The 5,216-nt window shown below is 41.5% G+C and overlaps 1 protein-coding gene across 1 annotated transcript in view; it reads right to left on the bottom strand.

Moving 5' to 3' along the window:
• The window catches only part of LOC104966908 (multiple epidermal growth factor-like domains protein 11), a 12,633-nt gene extending 8,285 nt beyond the window's left edge, over nucleotides 1-4,348 (bottom strand). The window contains exons 1-2 of the mRNA XM_010796251.1: nucleotides 4,205-4,348; nucleotides 2,615-2,749 (exon numbers count right to left, since the gene is read on the bottom strand). The gene's annotated coding sequence lies outside the window, so the exon portion shown is untranslated. The remainder of the gene's footprint in view (nucleotides 1-2,614; nucleotides 2,750-4,204) is intronic.
• Nucleotides 4,349-5,216: the final 868 nt, after the last annotated feature.

Below are 5,216 nucleotides of genomic sequence, written 5' to 3'. Positions count from 1 at the left end.
GACACACACACACACACACACACACACACACACACACACACACACACACACACACACACACACACACACACACAGAAAAATAATCACTTCACAAAACCCTGATCTGCATATTATCACTCACATGCAGAAAATAATAAAATCCATTAACATTATGACATCACACTTGGACAAATTATTGTGAGTCCATTTATGCAAGCAAACTCATTCTGTAAAAGGTTGTGTACACATATTCCTCTAATGGATGATATTGTTCTATTAGAGTGGACATGAAGTGAAGTGATCTGTTTAAACAAAAGGAGGAGTCAATCACTGCCTCCTGTGGCAACACTGCCCCATTTCCACTCACTAGAGTGAAATGAGTGATGTGCCACATAATTAAAATAGACCATGTACACAGACCACTCTATACATTTTTCATGAAATTAATATTTCAATGCTCTCCGGCACTCTTGAATAAAATATGTCATTCCCAGTGAAACCACCATTGTGTTTCCATGTTGGCCCGTGAGACAAATTGAACCAAGGTGTATCTAAGCATCGGGATCAGGGAGCTGCAGCACCAGCAGATACATCAAAGGTCTCATATAAAGAGAATAGCCCAGCGTTAGAAAAATCAGATAAGGTGGCTGGCTGTGAAGGAAATGGGTCTGACTCATTTTCATGTGGGTTGATTTTAATGATTACATTTCAACTGGTTTTCCCCTCTTCTCGAAAGCTCTTTCAAGCAGGTTGTCATTAGGCCATGAGGTTGGCCCCCCCTACTGCTGCTGCTTCTGGGGATTCAAGCCTCAACACACCAGGAGAGCTTCATTAGGCGGGGACTGTGTGTGCTGGACAGCGGACAAGATACGACGACAACAGGGTTAGACAAGAGGAGAATGTGTGTGTTGTTGGCCACCTTCGTCCCTCGCGGCCTACCGCCTACCAGTAATTACAGACCAGACAAATTAGGGCTCTCATTTTTTTTCTTTTTCCTCATCCTTCAGCAAAACTATTAAAGTTTTATTCGAAAGACATTGCTCAAAGCCATGACAGGAAATCCAAAAGTTCCCTTATGACTTTCTTTTAAAAGAAAATGGTGCATCATTAGAAGTGATATCTACAGTACGCTTATATGTAGGTGTCCTTTCTCAATTCAGTGATTTTCACTGCTCTTTATAGCCGGTGAAGAATCCCTGACATGACAAACACCTTCGGCCACATAAATCATCACTCACAAATAGTGGACAAACTGTTGACATTAAGCTATTGAAGGGTAGCTGATTGACAGACCAAAAGCCTCCATGATGTACTGAAATCCGATTTATATGTAACAAAAGTAAATAAAAAGTTAATATGTAGTTGACATTTCACACGCAACAACTGTATATGTTTCCATTTAAATGTTTGGTAAGTAACACACTTAAGAAAATGTCACCACACTATATTCCAAATATTATAGCACATAATTTAATTATTGAAGTAAGATATGCTAACATTTCTCACTATTTGTAAAAGTACACCATGTTAATAACACAAATCTGAGGCTAAATAAGAAACCGTACAAAGGTTAGGATGTTTTCTGTCAACTACATCTTGTATGTGATTCAAACATCAAGGCAATACAAAAATTAATTAATTTCCTGTTTGCCTTGAATTCAATTGGACAAGAAGACATTTGTTCTGTACATGTATTGTTTCTTTCATGGAAACTAATTTGCATGCAGCTCTCTTTGCAGATTAGGCAGAGGGATGGCAACATTTACTTGAAAAATTATTTGTCTAAAATAGTGGTATTCAGGATCCTGTTGAAGGTGTTTTCTTTTTTTTTTGGTCTGGAGTGCACTGATAATAGCCATTATTTAAAGTTTAAAGGCTCAGGTGCCAGTGGGAGAGGCAGCAGGTCATCCATTTGATCTTATTAGAGCCACTGATCATAGCGAGGGCTGAAGGGAAAGGTACAGGCGCCCCCACAAAACGCTGGCATAGAAGACTTTTTAGATTTTTAAATGAACCTTAAGATATCGTGGGATACAGCAACTTTAAACTCCATATCATTTTTACTGGGTAATACGTACGTTATACAACATGTTTTGTATTTGATATACTTATACTTTATATTTTCCAAATGTATATATTTTTTAAATGCTATTTTATTTTTATTTCAGAAACATTTTGGACTGTTTATTTCTTGTGTCTGAATTTCTCTTATTGCCTTGTTTTTTATGCTGCTGCAACGCAAACATTTCCTGACGACCCCTGCTTTAAGGTCTCCTGTGGTGTGTATGGCCCTTTGACGTTCTTCCTCTGCTTGTGCACTGATTGAGGACACCTGACGGATGGCACCGGAGGAATAAGAGGCCGGAGCCAGGCCTGGGAGAGCAGCCACGTTGCCTGTGCTTTTTGCTTTGCTTCGGCCACATTAAGTTTTATCAAATAAATACCTTTCCCTATACATACTCGTCCTTCCCACATTTTTTGTTATGGCCAAGAGCCAGGCCATGACAGAATCAATAAAGTATCTATCTATCTATCTATCTATCTATCTACTTTTTCTCATATTTCCTGTAAACACAAAACAGCAGGTATTTTCAGACATGGATTGTACCTAAGGTTTTTCAGCGAGGCTACTCACCTTGGTTGCAGAGTGAACTGGAGTAGCCAGATAGGCACTCACAGTGTCCGGTGACATGGTGGCAGGGCCCGGTGCTGTGCACACACTGCGGACACGACTGGCTGCAGCGGTGCCCGTAAAACCCCGGAGAGCAGACTGCAGGAGAGAGAGCGTTGAAGGAGAGGAGAGAGGGTCAGTCTTCAACTTTTGGTGCAACAAGAGGTATATAATACTGTAACAGGCAATAACAAGAGTGATTATATAGAAAAATCAAGAATGAGTAGAGAGGGTGAATGGAGGGAGGAAGCAGAAAAGTCAGTCTTTATCGTAATCACTCTCATTTCATCCGCTGCCAGAGATGGAGTAGTAAAAATAGTTAAGAGAATCATGAAAGTCCCTTTTATGTTAAGACTTGATCATCTATAAACCTTAGGAAACACATCACTGTGTGTTAATGCAGATTTTACTGAAATAATGTGGACCGTTAAGATACATTTAAAAGGTGGTAGAAAGGTGATTATACTAACGTTTTATACAAAGAGTGTTAACTGTGCAAGCATGATAAGAGAATGCAGTTATATTAAAAATATATTTTAATTTCAGTATGAGACCCTTAAAAAATGAAATGTTATGTATCTATTTTCATAGCTGGTGATTTGGTTATATTCCTACTCCAATAATCACCACTCTCAGGAGACAATCAGGTATTTTCAAAGCAAGAAACCTTTTAGGAATTGTCAAAGACAACCTTGGTAGTTGCTTGACAACGATGCAATGTTAAATGTACCCCAAGGGTTTTGATTTGATTTAAAGCACCAGGTGGGATACACCTTTATCATCTGGAGGAGGATTTAATCCTCCAATTAAAGTTTCTACAGCAGAAAACAGCGTGACTGCAGTTATGAAGTTTACCCCTGATGAGAACATTATCTGTGTAAACATTGAATTTGGAGGAATAATAACTTCCTCACAAACACACACACATACACACAAAAACAGAGAGAGCTCGTTTGATTCTCTGTCTTACATCCCGCTCAAATGGGTGTTTACACGTTTGTGGCTGTGATTTTCACTGTCAATCAGTGAGCTCATCACTTGAGAGCAGCCCCAGACCGACCCTGTTCAAAAAGCAGGGATAGCACTCCCAGTGAGCACGCCCTCTGATGAGCCCTGGGTGAGGACTGCGAGTCTCCCACTGCGACTTGGCTGTTGAGGACAGGGCAGGGGGGTGAGGAGTGTGTGTGTGTGTGTGTGTGTGTGTGTGTGTGTGTGTGTGTGTGTGTGTGTGTGTGTGTGTGTGTGTGTGTGTGTGTGTGTGTGTGTGTGTGTGTGTGTGTGTGTGTGTGTGTGTGTGTGTGTGTGTGTGTGTGTGTGTGTGTGTTGCTGTCGGGGTAAAGACACTGTGATTAAGTGATAGCAGTGATGAAGGGTTTACACTCAAGCAGTTATGGCCGAGAACTGAGTGTTCTCCTCAGCAGGCTCACCCTTCAACAATCCTGCAAAGATCAAAGCAAGGTCAATTCTGTGATGGGGTTTGTTACGGCGGAGCTCAAAGGCTTATGCTGTTTCGATAAAGAAAAGGGTGCTTTAATGAAAGAGAAGGAGGCTCACTTCTTTTGCAGGACGTCCCCCTGTATCCAGGTGCACACACACATGTCCCGTCCTCTGGAGAGCAGGATCCTCCGTTCTGACAGGAACAGCTGACTGAACAGTTGGGTCCCCAGAAGCCTTGTGGGCACACATTATCACAGTGGATTCCTGCAGGAACATTACACGAAAATATTCAGCGAATGCGCACTGAAAAGCAAAGACTTGTTGTATGAAATACTCTAAATAGCCTGCCATCTGTAAGAACACATCATCAAAAGGACAGCATTCACAATGCCTGATCACAGTGGATCTTTGGAGGGTTATTCACCCAGCAAGGATCCTCAATTGATTTCAGTCCTGAATAAGAAGCAGCTTGGAGAGTGTTTTTTTTTTTAGTTCAGCCCATCCTCTCTGACTCCGTTTCCCTTTCAAATGCATTTTATTTTTGATCTGACTGGAGCTCCCTGCCAGTTCACTGTGTTGATTAACAAGGTTGGGTCTCCGGAGAAGCCAAGCTTGTCTCCCATTCTCTTTCAGCAGAGCCGGGGTAGTGCATAGACATGAGCGAGTATCTCAGGCTACAAGAGCCTGCAAGTGTCACTGCGTGTGTTTGGTGTTTGCTGCATCTCCAACCAACAAATGCAAAACACTGCATCCATACAGTACTCTAGCTTTGCACATGAAGGAATTAGCATATCCATCAAAGCAGCATACTTTCTGTCAGTCAAACCCATGCCTTCAAAAAACTGAGGGGCAAAATCACATGTACTGCACAAATTAAATATATATTCACACACACACACACACACACACACACACACACACACACACACACACACACACACACACACACACACACACACACACATTTCAAGCAGCCCTTAGTTCGAAGCCTCATTTGAAATTTTCTTTGAGTGAGAATATCTGAGAATGGTGTGGCCATTAAAGCGGCATTAGAGCAGTACCTTTGAATTAAACCTGAGCTAAACTCTGGGGACTAATGTTATAGAGTAACCAGGGCGCCTTATGGCTG

This window comes from Notothenia coriiceps, unplaced genomic scaffold, assembly GCF_000735185.1.
Source record: "Notothenia coriiceps isolate Sejong01 unplaced genomic scaffold, NC01 NC01_scaffold00037250, whole genome shotgun sequence".
In the NCBI taxonomy this organism is placed as follows: Eukaryota; Metazoa; Chordata; class Actinopteri; order Perciformes; family Nototheniidae; genus Notothenia; species Notothenia coriiceps.
The sequence above is the reverse complement of the archived record's forward strand: the minus strand, read 5'-3'. Positions and strand labels throughout refer to the sequence as shown.